Raw genomic sequence first — 20,562 nt, 5'->3', positions numbered from 1 at the left:
TCTATTATTAACCCTATCTTTGATTTTTTAATTTAAATAATTTAATTTTTTTCTAGAATTTTCATATGATTCTTTTTTCATAATTTTCAATTATCTAATGAAATTCTCCACTTTGTCAGTAAATTATTTGACTATATTAATCATAGTGATTTTACAATTTGTATCTTTAAACTCCAATATCTAACTATTCTATAAAGTTTGTTTTTATTTTCTCTTATTCTTTTCCTTTTCAATCAAATCTTATTATATGCCTGGTTATTTTTATTTAAGTGCTGAACATTTGTGTATGAAAAATCATAGTCATTGTTTAAGCTCCAGAGAATGTTATCTTCCTCCAGAGAGGATTTACTATTACTTCTGGCAGGCAGTCATGTTAGGGGAAGATCACCTTAATCCAGTCAAGACTGAGGAGATTCAAAGCTATGCTTCACTTCTTTTGAGGGCTTGTCTACTTCTTACTATTCAGTATGTAGTCCTTCAGATTCCTAACCTAATGTCAGAAGTTTTTACAGGATGAATGTCCTGGATTGAATTGTGTCCCCCAAAACTGACTGTCAACTTGATTAGGTCATGATTCCCAGTATCATATGATTGTCCACCATTTTATCATCTGATGTGATTTTCCTATGTGTTGTAAATCCCATCTCTATGATGTTGATGATCGGGATTAGAGGTAGCTATGTAAACTCAATCTACAAGATTAATCTACAATTTAAGCCAATGTCTTTTGAGATATACAAGAGAGAAGTGAGCAGAGAGACAGGGCTCCTCATAGCACCAAGAAAGAAGCACTGGAAGTATAGTGCATCCTTCGAACTCACGGTCCCCATCCAGACAAGCTCCCAGACCAGGGGAAGATTGATGACAAGGACCTTCCTCCAGAGCCAACAGAGAAAGGCTTCTCCTGGAGCTGGCATCCTGAATTCTGACTTCTAGCCTACTAGACTGTCTGAGAATAAATTTCTGTTTGTTAAAGCCATCCCCTTGTGGTATTTCTGTTATAGCAGCACTAGATGACTAAGACAGCCACTTCCTTGGAACTCCTTGAACTCCATGTTCTGTCTGAATTATGAGACTGCTGAATGCTTTGCTTAGCCTCTCAGCCTTTCAGCCTCTCAGCTGCTATACTGTTATTTGATATTACAGTGTATTCATTTGAGGGCAAAACTAGATTCAAGTTCAGGGTTCCCTTCTCTTGGCTTCTCTCTTCTTAATTTTGGACCAACAAATTCTCACTGCCTTGGCAGTTCTCTAGTGCTGTCTAATAGATTTTAAAAAATTACTTCCCTCTTTTCTAATAGTTCTTCATGAGAGATTGACCTAACAACCTAGTTAGCCATCACCATAAGAGAAATCGTGCCTTGAAAGATGTCTTAGCTGGGTATAACATTCTTGGACAATAATTTCTTTCTCTCCAAAATTTATAGATATTGCTCCAAATTTTACCTGATAGTAAATGGTATGGAGAAGTCTGAGGTTAATGTGACTTTTTTTTCTGTAGGGAATTTCTGAAGATTTTTTTCCTCATTCTTGAAATTCAATAATGAAAAGGATGCATCTTCGTGTTAATCATTTTAATTTATATCCTGAAACAGAGAATGTCTTTTTGATATGCAAATTCATATTTTCCTTCATTTCTAGAAAGTTGTCTTTTATTACATCTTTGGATATATTTTGTTCCTCATTTTTTAGGTTATATAATTCAAAATCACCTGTCCTGCTTTTATTATTGTCTTGTCCTGTCTTTCAGATCTATTATTGTTTCTCTAATTGCTTTAATTATTTTGGCTTTTTTCTCTGCATTTTCTATGATTACCTCTAAAAATGGCACAGGAGCAATGTCTGACCTCCTCCAACCCCACAAGGGGAAGGGTGATCAAGATCAACAGTCCAAGGCTGATTCCCATGAGATGGAGGTCAGGCATGCTTTCTCTTTCCTTATCTTTCCCAATTCTGACACCAACCTTCCCTACCACGGCAATCTCTACTTCCCTGCTGGGTTCAATTATTCATTGGAATGGCTACACAGAACTCACAGACTTCACTCATGATTATGGGGTTTATTAGGGAAGTAACAGTTACAACTCAGGCCCAGGGACACTCAGGATACAGTTCCTCAGGATAGTCTCTCCCCGGCTGTGCTCAAAGGCATGCCTCTCCCTGGCCCTTGGCCTCTGCCCAAAGGCAATCAACTTTCTCTCTCTGTGGGCCAGGAAGCCCACCACACCATCTCCTGCTCCTGGGTCTCTGCTGTTCACATGTCTCCTGTCACCACTTCTCACCATCTTCAAGGTTACAGCTTACTCTCTGTCTCCTGGGTCTAGGAGCCTCTCAGTGCAGGGAAAACTCAGGGATCCCAGCTCCAAAGGACATGCTGGCTCCTGGCTGTTCTTCCATTATAATGCTAGGATTCTCCTCTCTGCTCTGGAATTGGCTCTCTTTAAGGTAAAACTGACGAATCCCCTTGGTGGGCCACAATTACACTACCACACGGTTAACCAATTACCTGGGTGGGAGTTACAAGACCATGGCTAGAAAGGCCACACAAAAGTAATCAATGACACTGCATTACCTCAAGATTTCCTCTATGTCAGTAATTATATTTGGTTTCTTGCTCCCTCTTAATTTAATAGTTCTTTAAACATACTATTTTTGTTCTCACTTTGGTTCTTACTTTGTAATCTCCCATGTTATTGCTTTTTTAATCCCATTTTTAAGTTGGTAAAAAGCCTATTTTATTAAATTAATATTTTTTTTGTTTTGTTTTTTTCTATAGAAAAGCACTCATGGTGAATTTTCTTCCACCCTTTGGGTTAGTTACGTTTCCTTTCAGAGAAGGCTCTTGAATTCTCATTTGTATGATTCTGTTATTTCTCCACTGTTCTATTTTTGTACTATAACATCTATAGTTGCTAGGCCTTTTCCCCTAAAAAATTACTTATGCTTAACATACCACTGTTTCAGATATTCTATTTGCTCTGATACAGTATGGGTGATATTTTTTGTTGATATCAGTAGATTTTGCCTTCTGAGCTAAAGTTTTTACTTTATCTACTTTTTTGCAGGTTGAGAACTGGTCAGAGCATAGCCAAAGTTGTATGAAATTTTATTGGTATACCCTGAATTTTGATTTCCTGAGATCTTGTAAAATACACTCTATAAAGGCTCACTTTACCTTATGAGGTATATATCACATTCCTGTGGTGAAGGAGATACCCTAGGGCTTTAAGTAACTCCCTTAATTCAGTATGGAGTCCCCAGAGCCTTTGTTTCCATTACGTAGCCCTACAAATTCTCTAATTTCATAATTCCCTAATTTTTCCTCTCCATATCCACGTCCTTCCTTATCCTCCCCAGCCAATCAGCAGGGGAAAAAGAAAAAAAATATCATCTCAGTGTGCTTATCCTTAAATTTGGTATGATTAGGGAGAATTCTCAAAATTTTTCAAATCACCGGAACTGCCTTTTCAGGATGTGGGCACCATTAGGAGCTGCCTAATGCTAGAAATTGTATAAAGGTTCTACAAAGATCTCCAGTAAAGAAATATGCTTGATTTTTCTAAGTACAGAATTGCCCGTATTTATATATTTTCTCAAAGAGAGTTCCCAATATTAGTTTGGAGACCCTGATTTATGAAATTTCCTGAATATATATACCTTAAAGAGGAATTTATCAGCCAGCCAAGTAGACTGAGGGCCAGCCCCAGTTTGTGATATAGAATTTGGGTGCTTGAAGTATGTCAGGATGTTAGATTTCTGAAAATATCCAGACGATTTGGTGACATGGTGCCTCAAAAACAAACAAACAAAAAACTAGTTTAATTTTATACAGGGTCAGCTTGCTTAGTCAAGGTGAGGGGTACCTGAATCCATCCTCCAGGTCTCCTATAGTAGGAAGTATACAGGGCTGGAAATGAATCATGGAAATACTGAAGATTTTGGGCTTAAGTGCTTAGTCTTTTTTTTTTTTTTTTTTTCTTTTCCTGATGTGAAAGTGTGTGAGTTGGGGAAGAGGAAGAAGCCTACGTTGAGAATAGGTCAGTGGGACACCACAGATTGTGCCCCATAACTAGAATTCCAGTGATATGATTATCTGGATATTGGCTGAGGTTAAGAAAAAACAGGCAATCAGCCTAAGCTGTATTCTAGAGAGGATGGAATGTTGAAACTAAAAAGTCTAATTCTAAGGGTCAAACATTTAGTTAAGAACAGAAGGTTCAGACAAGAAGATTTAGGAGTTTCATAGATACAGGAACAGAGTGAAGAATAAAGAGCAACAATGAGAAGTAATCAATAGTGTAAAAGATAGTTGCCTGGCATTGGGCTGGGGTGCTCAAGTCTGGTGTCTCTGTCTCAATCTAAGTTAGAGATTCTGTGTACAGTATTACTGACTGTTTCAAAGAGTTTCACTGTAAAAGTTCTACCTCTGTTTGATGGAGAGGACAATTTTAGTTAAATTTTGGGTATTGAAGATAATATGAAGTTTTACAATTACCAGCTTACCTTGGAAATGATTGTAATTGCATAAAAAATATTTCCAATGGCCTGGCATTAATACAATGAACATATACATGAAGAAACAGGCATAATGCTTTACCAGTAGTAGATTTTTCAATATATTTTTGATGAGTTTAAGATATTTGATGTTCCTGGAAAATGTGACATCTTCAACTTTCACTCAAACAGTACGGTAGATCCCCATGCATCTGTCAGTTTGTGATACTATGATGGCTTGCCTGTTACTGTGATGCTGGAAGCTATGCTACCAGTACTTCAAATAACAGCAGGGTCACTCATGGTGGACAAGTTTCAACTGAACTTCCAGACTAATACAGACTAGGAAGAAGGACACTAATGACTGAAGACCAGACAAGTTGTGGAATGACATCAAGGGCATCATACACGAATAGAGCTAGAGGTCATTAAAAAGACAGGAAAAAAAGAAAAGACCAAAATGGGTGTCAGAAGAGACTCTGAAGTTTGCTCTTGAATGTAGAGTAGCTAAAACAAAAGGAAGAAAGGATGAAGTAAAAGAGCTGAACAGAAGAGTTCAAAGGGTGGATCAGGAAGACAAAGTAAAGTATTGTAATGATGTGCAAAAACCTGGAGTTAGAAAATCCAAAGGGAAGAACATGCTTGGCATTTCTCAAGCTGAAAGAACTGAAGAAAAAATTCAGTACTCAAGTTGCAATACTGAAGGATTCTATAGGGAAAATATTAAATGACACAGGGAGCATCAAAAGAAGATGGAAGGAATACACAGTCACTGTACCAAAAAAAACTGGTTGATGTTCAGTCATTTCAGGAGGTAGCATATGATGAAGAACTGATGGTACTGAAGAAAGAAGTTCAAATTGCACTGAAGGCACTGGCAAAAAATAAGCCTCCAGGAATTGATGGAATACCAATTAAGATGTTTCGACAAACAGATGAAGTGTTTGAAGTGCTCACTAATCTATGCCAAGAAATTTGTGAGACATCTACCTGTCCAACTGACTAAGAGAGATCCATCTTTGTGCTCATTCCAAAGAAAGGTGATCCAACAGAATGTGGAAATTATCAAACAATGTCATTAATATTACATGCAAGTAAAATTTTGCTGAAGAAAATTCAAAAACGATTGCAGCAGTATATTGACAGGAAACTGCCAGAAATTCAAACAGGTTCAGAAGAGGATGTGTAATGAGGGATATCATAACTAGATGGATCTTGGCTAAAAGCAGAGAATACCAGAAAGATGTTTACCTGTGTTTTATTAACTATGCAGAGGCATTTGACTGTGTGGATCATAACAAATTATGGATAACATTGTGAAGAATGAGAATTCCAGAACACTTAATTGTGCTCATGAAGAATGTGTACATAGATAAAGAGGCAGTCGTTCAAATAGAACAACAGGATACTTCATTGTTTAAAGTCAGGAAAAGTGTGTTTCAGGGTTATATCCTTTAGCCATGCTTATTTAGTCTGTATGCTGAACAAATACTCTGAGAAGCTGGACTATATGAAGAATGTGACATCAGGATTGGAGGAAGACTCATTAACAATGTGCAATATGCGGATGACACAACCTTGCGTGCTGAAAGTGAAGAGGACTTGAAGCACTTACGGATGAAAAATCAGAGGCTACAGTCTTTAGTTTGGATTACACCTCAACAAAAGAAAACAAAAATCCTCACAACTGGTCCACCCAATAGCAACAAAGTACACATTCTCTTTCAATACACATGGAATGTTCTCCAAAATAGACCACATCTTAGGCCACAAAGCAACCCTGAACAAAATGCCAAACATTAAGATAATACAGAGCATCTTCTCTGATCTCAATGCCATAAAAGTAGAAATTAATTACAGGATGAGCAAGGAAAAAATCAGATACTTGGAAACTGAATAACATCTTGTTTAAGAACCACTGGGTAATAGAAGAAATCAAAGATGGAATAAAAAAAATTCATAGGCTCAAACAAGAATGAAAACACATCATACCAAAACTTTGGAACTCAGCAAAGGCAGTGCTCTGAGGTCAATTTCTAGCAATAGATTCACACATCAAAAAAGAAGAAAGGAATAATATCAGAGTATTACTTATACAACTCAAACACATAGAAAGAGAACAGCAAAAGAAGCTCACAGACACTGGAAGAAAGGAAATAATAATGACCAGAGCAGAAATAATTGAAATAGAGAATAGAAAAACAATAGAAAGAATCAAAAAAAACAAAAGTTGAAAGGTTCTTTGAAAGGCTCAAGATAATCAACAAACCATTGGCCAAACTGACAAAAGAAAAGCAGGAGAGGATGCAAATAACCCACATAAGAAATGAAATGGGGGACACTAAAACCAACCCAACTGAAGTAAAACGGACCATAACAGAGTACTAGGAAAAACTATACCCGAACAAATTTGAGAACCTAGAGGAAATGGACAAATATCTAGAAACACACTACCTACCCAAACTAACTCAAACTAAGGTCTAAAATCTGAACAGACTCATAACAAGAGATTGAAAAGGTAATCATAAAAAAAAAAACAACAAAACTCCCAACAACAACAACAAAAAAACCCTGGCCCAGATGGCTTCACTGGAAAATTCTACCAAACATTCAGAGAAGAGATTTCACCAGTACTACTCAAACTATTTCAGAACATAGAAAAGGAAGGTTCCTAATTCATTCTATGAAGCCAGCATAACCCTGATACCAAAACCAAGCAAAGACACCACAAAAAAAGAAAATTACAGATCAGTACCTCTCACGAATACAGATGTAAAAATTCTCAACAAAATTCTAGTCAATAAAATACAGCATCATATCAAAAAATAATACACCACAGTCAAGTGGGATTCATACCAGGATTGTAAGGATGGTTCAACATTAGAAAATCAATCAATGTAATCCACCACATAAATAAAACAAAAGAATCACATGATCATCTCAGTCAACATAGAGAAGGCATTTGATAAAGCCTAACATCCATTCCTGATAAGAACTCTCGATAAAATAGGTATAGAAGGGAAATTCCTCAACATAATAAAGGGCATTTTTTTTTTTTTATACAAAACCAATGGCCAGCATCATTTTTAATGAGGAGAAGCTGAAAACGTTCCACTTAAGAGCAAGAAAAAATCAAGGCTGTCCTTTTTCACCACCCCTATTTAACATTGTGCTGGAAGTCCTAGCTAGATCAATAAGGAAAGAAAGAGAAATAAAGGGCATCCAAACTGGTAAGGGAGAAGAAAAACTCTCTTTTTGTGTATGATATGGTACCACACATAGAGAACCCAAAAGACTCCACAAGAAAACTACTGGAACTAATAAAAAGATTCACCAGAGTAGCAGGATACAAGATAAACATACAAAAATCAATTGGATTCCAATACACCAATAAAGAGAACTATGAAAAGGAAATCAGGAAAGCAATACCATTTATAATAGCATTGAAAAAAATAAAATACTTAGGAATAAATCTAACTGGGAATGTGAAAGACCTATACAAAGAAAACTACACAACACTACTGGGAGAAACAAAAGAGACCTACATAAATTGAAAAACATACCCAGCTCATGGACAGGTAGACTCAACATTGTGAAAATGTCAATCCTACCCAAAGCAATCTACACATACAATGCAATCCCAATCCAAATACCAACGGCATTCTTTAAGGAGAAGGAAAAACTAATCATTAAAGTTATATGGAAAGGGAGAAGTCACTGGCTAAGTAAAACACTATTGAAGAAGAAGAATAAGGTAGGAGAACTTGCACTACCTGACCTTAGAACCTACATACATCTATGGTAATCAAAACAGCCTGGTACTAGTACAACAACAGACACATTGACCAATGGGACAGAATTGAGGACCCAGATGTAAATCCACCCACCTATGGTCACCTGATTGTCAACAAAGGCCCAAAGTCCATTAAATGAGGGAAAAGACAGCATTTTTAACAAATAATAGTGCTGCAAAAAAATGAAACAGAACCCATACCTCACACCACACACAAAAACTAATTCAAAATGAATCAAAGATCTAAATATAAAACCAAAAACCATAAAGATCATAGAAGAAATTATAGGGTCAGAGCTAGAGGCCCTAATACACAGCATAAATAGGATACAAACCACAACAATACACAAACACCAGAGGATATGCTAGATAACTGAGATTTTCTAAAAATTAAACACTTAACGCTCATTAAAAACTTCACCAAAAGAGTAAAAAGAGCACCTACGGACTAGGAAAAAAAATTTGGCTATGACAAATCCGACAAAGTGCTGAAGTCTAAAATCTACAGGAAAATCCAACACCTCTACAACAAAAAGACAAATAATCCAATTAAAAAATGGGCAAAGGAAATGAACAGGCACTTCACCAAAGAAGACATTCAGGCAGCTAACAGACACATGAGAAAACGCTCACAATCAGCAGCCATTAGAGAAATGGAAATCAAAGCTACAATGAGATACCATTGCACTTCTACATTAATGGCATGAATCAAAAAAAACAGAAAATAAATGTTGGAGAGGCTGTGGGGAGGTTGGAACTCTTATGCACTGCTGGTGGGAATGCAAAATGGTACAACAGTTTTGGAAAATGATATGGCACATTATTATAAAGCTAGAAACAGAAATACTGCATGATCCAGCAATCCCACTCCTAGGAATATATCCTGGAGAAATAAGAGCTGTCACACGAATAGACATATGCACACCCATGTTCATTGCAGCACTATTCACAATAGCAAAAAGATGGAAACAACATAAGGGTCCATCAACAGAAGAATGAAAGACAAATTATGGTACATACACACAATGGAATGCTACACAAGAATAAAGAACAGTGTTAAATACGTGAAACATCTTACAACATGGATGAATCTGGAGGCCATTATGCTGAGTGAAATAAGGCAGTCACAAAAGGACAAATATTGTATGAGACCACTACTGTAAAAACTCACGAAAAGGTTTACACATAGAAAGAAACAGTCTTTGATGGTTACCAGGAAGGGAAAAACATTAAATAGATAATATATAGGTGGTAACTTTGGTGAAAAGTAAGACAGTACACAATATTGGGAAAGCCAGCACAACTTGACCAAAGGAAGGTCATGGAAGCTTCATAGACACATCCGAACTCCCTGAGGGACCGAATTACTGGGCTGAGGGCTGGGGACCATGGTTTCAGGGGACATCTAGCTCAATTGGCATGTCATTGTTTATAAAGAAAATAGTCTACATCCTACTTTGATGAGTAGTTTCTGGGGTCTTAAAAGCTTGTGAGGGGCCATCTAAGAAATATCTACTGGTCCCACCCCATTTGAAACAAAGCAGAATGAAGAAAACAAAAGATACAAGGGAAAAATTAGTCCAAAGGACTAATGGACCACAAGTACCACAGCTTCCACCAGGCTGAGTCCAGCACAACTAGGTGGTGCTTGACTACCACCAACAACTGCTCTGACAGGGATCACAATCGAGGGCCCTGGACATAAAAAAAAAAAAAAAAATTTTTTTTTTTTAGCGGGAGAAAAATATAAAACAAAAGTCACACAAAGAGATCAGACTTAACGGTCTGACAGAGACTGGAGAAACTCCAAGTGTATGGCCCCTGGACACCCTTTTAACTCAGTACTGAAGTCACTCTTGAGGTTCAACCTTCAGCCAAAGATTATAGAGGCTCATAAAACAAAATGATCCTAAATGGGCACACCAACCCAAGGGCAAGGACGAGAAGGCAGGAGGGGACAGGAAAGCTGGTGATGTGAAAGCCAAGGTTGTGAAGGGGAGAGTGTTGACACATCGTGGAGTTGGCAACCAGTATCACACACATACACACAAAAGGTGTATTAATTGTTTAATTTGAAACTAATTTGCCCTGAAACCTTCATCTAAAGCACAACTTAAAAAAAAAGGGAGATGGGAAGAAAAAAAATCCTCATAACTGGACCAATAAGCAACATCATGATAAATAGATTTTCATTTTACTTGGCTCTATAGTCAACACCCACGGAAGCAGCAGTCAGGAAATCAAATGATGCATTGCATTGGGCAAATCTGCTACGAAATATCTCTTTAAAGTGTAAAATAGAAAGGATGTCACTCTAAGGTCTAAGGTGCACCTGACCCAGGCCGTGATGTTTTCAATTGCCTCATATGCATGGGAAAGCTGGACAATGAATAAGGAAGACCCAAGAAGAATTGATACCTTTGAATTCTGGCGTTGGCAAAGAATGTTGACTATACCGTTGACTGCCAGAAGAATGCACAAATCAGTCTTGGAAGAAGTACAGACAGAATGCTCCTTAGAAGCAAGGATGGCGAGGCTTCACTTCACATACTTGGACATGTTATCAGGAGGGACCAGTCCCTGGAGAAGGACATCATGCTTGGTAGAGTAGGAGGTCAGTGAAAAAGAGGAAGACCCCCAATGCGATGGATTGACACAGTGGCTGCAATAGTGGGCTCAAGCATAATCACAATTTTGAGGATGGCGCAGGAGTGGGCAGTGTTTCATTTTGTTGTACAAAGGATTGCTATCAGTTGAAACCAACTGGACGGCACCTAAAAAAACATACAATAGGTTGGTCTGTGGCATGCCACACACACTGTATCAGAATGTGGAAATACAGAGTTGAACAAGATACAGGTCTTGCCCTCAGAAAGCTATTTTAGAACCCTACGATAGAGACCACAGTATTGATTGATCCATCAGGTTAATGCCAAACTCTCCTTAACAATACTTGAAAAAGTTTCCTTAATATGACATCTTAGAGCAACAGTTCTCATTTCTGGTTTCACATTTGAATCACTGGGGGAGCTGATACCTGGGACCTATCCCAGGCCAATTAAATCAGAATACAGGGGTTTGGACTTATCCATCAGTATTCCTTAAAAACATTCTAGGTGCTACAATACTGGGCAAGTCAGCACAACTTGACCAAGGCATTGTCATAGAAGCTCCATAGACACATCCAAACTCCCTGAGGGACTGAATTACTGGGCTGAAGGCTGGGGACCATAATCTCAGGGGACATCTAGCTCAATTGGCATAACATAAATTATAAAGAAAAATGTTCTATATCCAACTTTGGTGAGTGGCGTCTGGCATCTTAAAAGCTTGTGAGGGGCAATCCACCCCATGTGGAACAAAGGAGAATGAAGAAAACCAAAGACACAAGGGAAAGATTAGTCCAAAGAACTAATGGACCACAAGTACCACAGCCAGAGTCCAGCACAACTGAATGGTTCTTGGCTACCACTACCAACTGTTCTGATAGGGATCACACAAGAGCCCTGGACAGAGCTGGAGAAAAATGTAGAACAAAATTCTAACTCACAAAAAAAGACCAGATTTACTGGTCTGAAGAAGACTGGAGAAACCCTGAGAGTATGGTCCCCAGACACTCTTTTAACTCAATACTGAAGTCGCTCCTGAAGTTCACCATTCAGCCAAAGATTAGACAGGCCTGTAAAACAAACAATAATGCATGTAGCTTAACTATGCGTAGGAGACTAAATGGGCACCCCAGCCCAAAAGTAAAGATGAGTAGGCAGGAAGGGACAGGAAAACTGGAAATGGGGAACCTGAGATCAAGAAGGCGAGGGTGTTGATACATCGTTGAGTTGGTAACCAATTGTCAGAAAACAATTTGTGTATTGGCTCTTTAATGAGAAACTAATGTGCTCTGTAAACTTGCACCTAAAGAGCAAGGAAAAAAAAATTCTAGGTGCTTCCTGTGCTGAGAACCTGCGTGTTAGCAGAAGAATACAAAGGATCGATTGAGAAAATAGGAAACAATATAATGAGTGAACTGGGTACTGATTTTTAAATAGTTAATCATATTTATAAATACAACAGATTATAAATATAACATACAAGACTGATCATCAGTTTTGTTCTGGTGCTAATCACCAATCCCTCTTAGTGGGTTATTGATAAGAACCCATAACTAGTTATGACCGAGGTAATGTCTTTTTGTCCTGCTTCATTTATTGATTTTGATGAAATATTTTTTTTGTCTTCTATTTTATCTTACCCTTCATTGTTTATATAAATATAAAATTCTTATTGCAAGAAACTCTCAGTCATTTATTCTGCAACTGCTAAAATTTAATCACTGGAATATAAAACAGTGTTCTCAAAACTGGCTTGTATTTTAATCACCTGGAAAGCTTTGAAAAAATACTGATGTGGTAAATTGTAACATTAATGGCCCCCAAAGATTTACACCTCTCTTTTTTTTTTTTTATATCCCCAAGCCTTTGCAATGTGACTTCTCTCATCAGTGGAGGAGTCTATTTTTTTTACCTTGATTATGGACCCCTAACTGACCTTTTAGCTGAATGCAGCCACATGAGCAAGTCCAAGCGAGATCAGCAGAATAACCACCCAGCCAAACCCTCAGAATAGTGAGAAGATAATAAAATGTTTTTTTTTTTTTAAGCCATTAAATTTTGGAGTGCTTTGTTATCCAGAAAAGTCTAATTGAAATACATTGTCATGGAGGCTTTCTATCATAAATGATGACAGAAACAGCTACTGAGGATTTTTTTCCTTTACCACTATTTTTTATCACTGTTGCAAGAACCACTCTAACAATCACATCCGAAGCTCTTTCTATTCTCCCAGGATTCTCCTTCAGACTCTTTTACTGCTGGCAAAATGAGATTTAGGCAGAAAAAGAAGAATTTTATGTCACTGTATAAATGCCTTCCTGTTTTTTCCCCAGGGTGCTTTTTCTGTCTGACTACCAAATGTTTCCTTTAAAACCATAAAGATCAAAGGAACCACCTGCCCTTGGGGCTGTGGTTTAGGCAGACTTTCATACACACTACATGTGGATTGCATCAACACGTCCTGAGATTTTCTGAGACTCAGTTTCACAAGTTAAAGTCCAGAAAAAAAGAAATCCCTTTGCATAAGTAAGATGTACACATTTATAGAGATCCAGGGACAATCTGAAATCTCTAGTCAGTTTGTTTAGTATGGCTCATGTAAAAGAGTTATAATTTGTACCTTCACTATGCTATCAGTGATGACAAGTACTATAATTTGCCCTAATAATAAGATCAACAATTTTAACAGGTCTGACTAGACTGTCTTCCTTGTGAAATCAGCAGTGAATGAAAACAAGAGATGTCCATGTCATTACTTGCAGATATTTTCTCACTATGTAGATTGGTGGGGGAAAAGATCATGCACTTCGATTCCAAAGACATGGGTTTGATACAAAGTCTACTCCTTATCTATTATATAAGCTTGAGTAAATCACCTTTTTTTTTTTTTTTTTAGTTGCCTCATCTGTAAAATTGGGAAGAAAATAACTACCTCCAGAATAGATCTAAGGACAAAAAATTAACATACACAATATCCCTTTGTAGTCTTTAAGGCTTAAGTTAAATTAAGGCGTTATTACTCTTTTTGGCATAGATCACACCAGGAAAGTATTAAAAAAAAAAAAAAAAAGAAAGAAAAAGAAACCACCCATTCCCGTCGAGTCCATCCCTACTCATAGCCACCCTATAGGACAGAGTAGACTGCCCCATAGAGTTTCCAAGGAGCGGGTTGTGAATTTGAACTGCCCACCTCCTGGTTAGCAGTTGTAGCTCTTAACCACTGTGCCAAGGAGAGTATACATACGAAAAAAATCCCCTGATTACAGCTGAGAAAAGTTACTCGTATTCGCACGCATTAAGGAAAGTGAATACTTATTATATGACTTCTGAGTTGTCTTTAATCTCTGAATCTCAAAGCACCTTGTAGAATACTTTTATTAATTTATAAAACCCCATGAAACACATTTGTTCCCGCTTAAATTAGTTCCCCTTTCAACATACTTTTTCCAAGACATATAGTAAATGTAAGCCTAACCCACCAAGGGCCCTTATAATTGTGAATGAATAAAGAGGGTTCTGATCCTTTTTTAAGTTGTAATGTTCGTGTCTTGTTTAAAATATGCAAGTCTCCTCATCTTGTCTGCCTTTTCTCAAAGCCTGTTCCTTGATGCTTTGATGTAGTGAACATGCTCACAAAACTCAAATCCTAGACAGGTGGCAGCCTTTTCATTCCTTACATGTTAAGAATAGGGTTTGGAGGTAATCTATTAATTTCTTTCTCCCTTAAATGTCTGAAAGACGCCCATTAAAAATATGTGAAACAGATTTTTATACCGTTTTTTTCAAGGTGCTTCCTGGTTGGAATCAGAGCCTTTATACGCTGCATTTCACTCTTTTGGCTCCTTGACTAGCATGTAGGAGTTTTTCTTTTGGCTTACTAGATGGTAGTCTGATGATCTGAATGAGCGGATGGTACTCTTAGCCAAGACTTATTTAGGCACTAGGAGATGTAGCTGTAATTACTCCCTGTATTTCTATGGCTTGCTTTTTCAAGCCATAGAAAGCTTCAGAAAGCTTTGCATACATTATTTCATCTTCCTAGGTATGGCTAGCTTGATGAATAGTGTTATTAGAAAAATTTACCCTTACTCCAACTTTCTATTGTCATATCTTCTGGCATCTTTGTTCCTTTTTTTGGTATTTAGTGATCTGATTTTTTTCCGTGGATGTTCCAAATTCTTCTCTTTGCCCTATTGAAATAGACCTGATTTCTGTCTATTCCCTCAAATTTTGCACTTAAAAGAAATGTTATGTATGTATATTGATAACTAGAATATATTGTATTTTACTCCAAAGATGTGCGATTATTGGCAAAATTCTTAGTCAATTACAGATCAATACATGTGTGGGAAAGGATGATATATTTTGGGGACACATGGACCTTTTGCTGTCCCTCAGAGTAAACCACATAGGTATTTGCTCTGCATAGGACTGATGCTGTTTATAATACCTTCTTCTAGACAGGAATTAGTTGTTACAAACTGCATTTTAGGGCCAGGGAAACTGAAACTGGAAAAGAAAACCTAAGCCTAAGGTAGGTTGTGATTCAGACCGTAATGTTCATGGCCTAATACCTGCTTTTGGCAGGGTCTCACTCGTAGAGACTTCTAGCACTTATGCTGATACTTTGGTTGGATTATCAGAGCACTTTAAATTTGAAGCTGCAAGATGTTTATCAAACTGAGTCAGTTCAATTTTTTTTTTCAAATAAATTTTGCTGAATGATTTCCTCTAACTCAATGCATGTTTATTGTAGGGAGTTTCCCATATCAGGCCAGTTGAAAAATGAGCTATCCGGACCATTGTTTTTTTCTTTCCTGAGAGACATATATCGACATATTCACAAAGGCTGAAGTCTTTAGTTTTGAACTCCAGTAATTATTAACTCAATCTTGGGCACTGTATATATGTGTAGGTGATAAAAAAAAAAAAAAAAAAAATAGGAGTGGTTAAAACACCAATGAAGTTTATTTCACTTACCAATGTAGGACTCTTTCCCTTAAGACTTAAATTCACAATCAATATAATTGCCACAGGATTGTTCAATTTCATATAGGATTACACTTCCATGGAAGTCTTCCAGAGCTTATTCACAGGAGACTTAAGCAGAGGTCATGCTGGCTTTTCTAAGTAACTTTCTGGAGGAGAAGAGCATAATTGCCTCCTTCCAGGAAACTGGTATTCATCAAGGAAGATTTGCTTTTCTTGTCTTCCCTGGTGGACATCAGTGGATTTATCAGGATGCTGCTCAGAGCCTCTCCAATTCTCTCCTCTGTGCTTTTTGCTTCCCTCTGACTTTTTTTTTTTTTTTTGAATTCCGTATTTCCTTCTGATTGGTCTAAGGATAAAGTAAGCTAAAACACAAGAGGGAAATAAACATTTATAATAAAAATGACCCCTTAAAAAGAAGCGTACTTTCTTCAGCATATTATGATAAAATATAATCTCTAAATAAAAGAGATTTTGGTGTTTGGACTTAACTGGTATTTTTTTCCTTTGCCGAAATTGTTTTATCATCATGAAAACACACGTGCTTGCATGCGTAGGCGCACTCTGTGCTGGAAGAGAAGTGTTTTTCTTTTTCCTTTTTTTTTTTAATCTTTTCTCAGATAGATGCTTGCTTTTGTAGTCTGAATATGTTTCCTTCTGGTAGTTTGATTTAATAGAGTGAATTTTGAAGGCAAAAGGGCCAGGGTTTGAATCCATGCTTTGCAGCTTGCTAGTTGCGTAACTTTAGACAAGTTAGTTAACTGCTGTAAGCCTATGCTTCTTTCTTTGTAAAAGGGAGATTAACAATGTCTACTTTGTTAGAGTGCACTGAAAATAAACAAGGCAATGCATATGAATGCATGTGTTACATGTTAGTCCTAATGAGTCCTCAAATATTCGTTACTTTTCCTTTGTGTCACGTGTTATTCAGGGTAATGTAGTAATTGTACTTAATAAGATAAAACCATATATAAAAGTAAATAATGAGGCATAAAATATAATGAATTGTTAAACATTTTTACACTTTTTAGGGTACCTGATTAACTCAGGTATGTATGAAATGCCACCATATGCCTGTGAGAAAGAAAAATAGTATTGATAAATTCATTCATTTATACATTTTTCTGGTCAAGTATCTGCTGAGTGCTACTATTTGCTAGGGACTGTGCAAGGTCCTAGGGATACAGAGGTGAGAAAAAGTTTCTGGAGTTGATCTGCTAGGATAGTTTCAGTTTATAAGTAGGAAAAACTAAGAAGGAACCCACTTAGGGATCATTGACTTTATCTCAGTTAATATGTAATAAAAAAAAATTTTTTTTAATATGTAATACCTGTTATCAAATCTCAAACTGGACTTATTGCCATCTCATAGCCAATTTACTTTTCTTACCTTCATTCAGTAATTGGGAATTTTTTCTTAGGCTGTACCTAGAAACTCCACTGAAATGAAGGTGTTCTGAGTTTTTTAGCCACTATAAGGAGCTCTGACTGAGGTTTAGGTCAGTTGCAACTCTGGGACCACTTCACATAATATTAAATGAAAGATTCCATTTCTTCCCGCTTGAGAAGTATTGACTAAAGCCAGTTAGTACCCCAGGAAGAGAGAAAACTCACCATTTTTATGCTTAAGAGGTTCACCTCATTCCCACTTCTAGGAGGGAGGCTTGGAAAAAGGGCAGGGATTTTGTCTCCTCTGTTAGTGTACTTTTTACTTCCCCTGGAATGAGTTTGCCCCATTCCCTGGAATGAGGAGAATGGGGTACACATCTAAATTGCTATTTAATCACTTTGTTTAATGCCTGTGGGTGATTGTGTCTTAAACCAAAGAATAAGAGAACAAGCACCAAAGAGGTTTTTTCCTGTATGTGCTTCTTTTCCTGTATGTCTCTTCCTTTCCTTCTCTTTCTTTCATTTTCTTTGTTACTCTCTCCTTTTCAGATTTATTTTCCCTTCACCTCTGATGCTCAGCAACTTTGTTGGGGTTTCACTGTTGTATGAGGTTTAATCATGTCCCCAGGAAGAGGGATAATTATTAAACCACTGGAAATTTAATGATGGGTATTTATTCCCCAACCTTAGTCATTTTGGTGTCTGGGGTTTGGCATGCCAGTCAGTGGAAACCAGAGTGGATAAATGTCATCAAACCACACGTGATTTTCCAGTGATTTACGTGTGTTTGTTGTTCTCCAGATGGGCAATTACTGATGGCCTGCTCTGCCCTTTATTTGCAAGTCTCCTTATGATCAAAATAACAAAGACATTAAAACAAGTCCACCTCCTCCACAAGGGTGGAAAACAGGTGTCAACCTACCTCAATATAAAGTCACCTTTTTCTTACACTATGTTCTTCTGCTTTAACATTTCCTCTTAGGGGTGCTCTATTAAGTCATAAAAAAAAAAAAAAAAAGTCATAAGTCCCCTGAAATACTAGTTCTTTTTTTCAAAGTTGAAGTTACAAGTTTTCTTTCTTTGTAACTTAAGAATTCAAATTGTTAGGAAAAGAATTGGACCTTCTTGTTTCAGATGAATTACTGTTAACCTTCTAACCTACTATGTATTTGCTTATTTATTATGTTTCTTTTTATTGTTAATCTTCTCCCACTAGGATTTTTTTTTTTTTTTTAGTTTTATTGTGCTTTAGGTGAAAGTTTACAGCTCAAGTTAGGTTCTTATGCAAATATTTGTACATTTATTGTTTTGTGACATTGGTTGCAGTCCCTGCAAATGTGACAACACTGTTCCCCTTTCCACTCGAGATTCCCCATGCCCATTCATCCAGTTTTCCTGTCCCTTTCTGCCTTCTCATCTGGCTTTTGGGCAGGAGTTGCCCAGCTCATCTCCTATATTTAATTGAACTAAGATGCACATTCCTTGCATGTTTATTGTTTGTTTTATGGGACTGTCTAATCTTTCTCTGAAAAGTGGGCTTTGGAGTCTTTTCAGTTCTGGGTTAGCAGGGTTTCCGAGGGCCATAGTCTCGGGGGTTCCTCCAGTCTCTGTTAGACCATTAAGTCCGGTCTTTTTTTGTGAATTTGAATTTTGTTATACTTTTTTCTGCTGCTAGGTCTGGATTCTCTATTGTGGTCAGTGGTGGTAGCCAAGCACCATCTAGTTAATTCTTCTGCTCTCAGGCTGGTGGAGGCCGGGGTTCATGTGGTCCTTTAGTCCTTTGGGCTAAAATTGTCCTTGTGTCTTTGGTTTTATTCATTTTCTTTTGCTTCAAATGGGATAGGATCAATAGATGTATCTTAGATGGCTGCTTGTGAACTTTTAAGACCCCAGACGCTACTCACCAAAGTAAGATGTAGAACATTTTCTTTTTGAACTATGTCAGTTGACCTAGATGTCCCCCGAGACTATAGTCCCCAGCCCTCAGCCCCAGCAACTCTGTCTCTCAAGTTGTTTGCATGTGTCTAGGAAACCTCTATGACTTTGCCTTAGTCAAATTGTGCTGACTTCCTTATATTGTGTGTTACCTTTCCCTTCACCAAAGTTGACACTTGTCCACTATCTAGTTAGTGATTTGCACTCCCCAGCCCTCCCCACCCTCATAACCATCAAATATATATATATTTTTTTTACTGGGTGTAAGTAAACCTTTTCTTGAGTTTTTATAATAGTGGTCTCATACAATATTTGTCCTTTTGCGACTGTCTTATTTCTCTCAGCTTAATGACCTCCAGATTCATCCATATTGTGAGATCTTTTGTTGATTCATCATTGTTCTTTATTGCTGTATAGTATTCCACTGTGTGTACGTACCATAATTTGTTTATCCATTCATCTATTGATGGGCACTTAGGTTGTTTCCGTCTTTTTGCTATTGTGAATAGTGCTGCAATAAACATGGGTGTGTGTATATCTATTCATGTGACAGCTCTTATTTCTCTATTTTTATATTCCTGGGGCTTGGATTGCTGGATCATATGGTATTTCTATGTCTAGCTTTCTAAGGAAGCACCATATCGTTTTCCAAAATGGTTGTACCATTTTACATTACCACCAGCAGTACATAAGAGTCCCAGTCTCCCTGCAACCTCTCCAATATTTATTATTTTGTTTTTTTTGATTAGTGCCAGTATGTAGGGGTGAGATGGTATCTCATTGTAGTTTTGATTTGCATTTCTCTAATGGCTAATGATCACAAACTTTTGTTCATGTGTCTGCTAGCCTCCTGAACGTCTTCTTTGGTGAAGCGTTTGTTCATATTCTTTGCCTGTTTTTTAATTGGATTATTTGTCTTTTCGTTATTGAGGTGTTGAAGTATTTTGTAGATTTTAGTGATTAGATTCTTGTTGTATGTTGCAGTCAAAATTTTTTTTTCCAGTCTGTAGGTTCTCTTTTTATTCTTTTGGTGAAGTCTTTTGAATAAGCCTAAGTGTTTAATTTTTAGGAGGTCCCAGTTATCTAGTTTCTCTTCTGGTGTTTGTGCATTGTTAGTTATGGTTTGTATTGTATTTATGCCATGTATTAGGGTCCCTAGGGTTGTCCCTATTTTTTTTTCCATGATCTTTATCATTTTAGGTTTTATATTTAGGACTTTGATCCATTTTGAGTTAGTTTTTTTATGGTATGAAGTATGGATCCTGGTTTTTTTTTTTTTTACAAATGGACGTCAGGTATGCCAGCACCATGTGTAAAAGAGATTGTCTTTATCCTATTTAAAAGAACTTGGCC

The sequence above is a fragment of the Elephas maximus genome, chromosome 3 (assembly GCF_024166365.1).
Source record: "Elephas maximus indicus isolate mEleMax1 chromosome 3, mEleMax1 primary haplotype, whole genome shotgun sequence".
NCBI lineage: Eukaryota > Metazoa > Chordata > Mammalia > Proboscidea > Elephantidae > Elephas > Elephas maximus.
The sequence above is the reverse complement of the archived record's forward strand: the minus strand, read 5'-3'. Positions refer to the sequence as shown.